Source organism: Erythrolamprus reginae, chromosome 1 (genome assembly GCF_031021105.1).
Source record: "Erythrolamprus reginae isolate rEryReg1 chromosome 1, rEryReg1.hap1, whole genome shotgun sequence".
In the NCBI taxonomy this organism is placed as follows: Eukaryota; Metazoa; Chordata; class Lepidosauria; order Squamata; family Dipsadidae; genus Erythrolamprus; species Erythrolamprus reginae.
This window is the reverse complement of record NC_091950.1, coordinates 236,806,202-236,807,551: the sequence shown is the minus strand read 5'-3', so window position 1 is coordinate 236,807,551 and position 1,350 is coordinate 236,806,202.

Below are 1,350 nucleotides of genomic sequence, written 5' to 3'. Positions count from 1 at the left end.
TCTTCTGCAACCTGCTAAATATAGAACATTTTAGAAATATGTATCTTAAAGGAACATCTTATCTTTATTACATCTCCAACAAAATGCTGTTTATGAGAGTCATTTACTACAGTATTCAAACTGTAAAGCACTGTGAATACGTGCTATTGCTGTATAAGTGCTGTATTGCTGCAGCTACGAAGGAGGCTAATAAATTCAAAATATTTTTTGTTTTGTAAGTCATCATCTGAGGTCCATTGACTCTCTTGAAGTTAAAACACTCTCCCATTGTTTAAACCAATATAGGAATCTCTAATTCATTATTTCACATTTCTTAACATTTGCATATAAAATTAATGTAGTGATAACAAATATCTATAGAAGCTAATTGTAAGTTTCTTAGAGTCTGGTGTCTCAGAAGCTGAAAATGCTGCTAATTCAAACAGTGTTCTTAACCAATGTTGTAATTGTAAATATTGCTATTGGGTTATATCTGATAGATTATATTTATCTCTTAACACAAAATACATTAAAAATCATTTTCATCATTAGCAGTTGATCCAATGTCCCCATTTCCATCAATTTTTTTCCATATCATCATCTTTTCCCCAATTTGTAAATTTGGGGTTCTCCATAAAATTGATTTGTCATGGGGAAAAGAATTGATTCTTTTTTATATAAGACATTCCATTCCATGATTTCCTAACTGATATATTTTGTTTGCAGAGATAGTAGAGAGTTTTAGTATGTTTGGATTCTAATACTGGCCACCCAAATTTATCCAAATTGTTGGCTTCCAGCATTTAATACTTGACGATAGGTAAGCATGATGATACAGATCCAGATTTGGAAAGCATCTATCTTTTGTATCAATACTAAAATAACAGTATATTGCTTAGAATTTTTTTAAAATCATCTACAAATAAAACCAATTTCTCTTCAAGTTATGTATTCCTTCAAGAGCACTGTAACATTAAGCATATTAACTTGGCTCACTTATTATGCTATGTTAACATTTGTATAATTGGCTTAATAATTTGAATAGGTTTTTCACAGGATGCTGTGCCAAACAAAAACAAAACAAATGAAATGATCACTTGTAGAATAATGTTGTTGCATTGATTGCAAATATAAAACTTTAGATACTAGGCTGAAAGATAAAATAAACATTTTAGCAAAAAAACAACAACAACCCCCCAACCTGTACAATGCTTATAAGCAAAAGGACAATTCAATGAAAGGCATGCCCCTTATTTCAAAGCTATTAGGGTTGCAAACTAATACCACACAGCAAAAAATAAATAACATTTACACAATAATATATCCAGAAGAGGGAGCATTTCTATTACAAAGATTTGTTTAGTTTCTTGC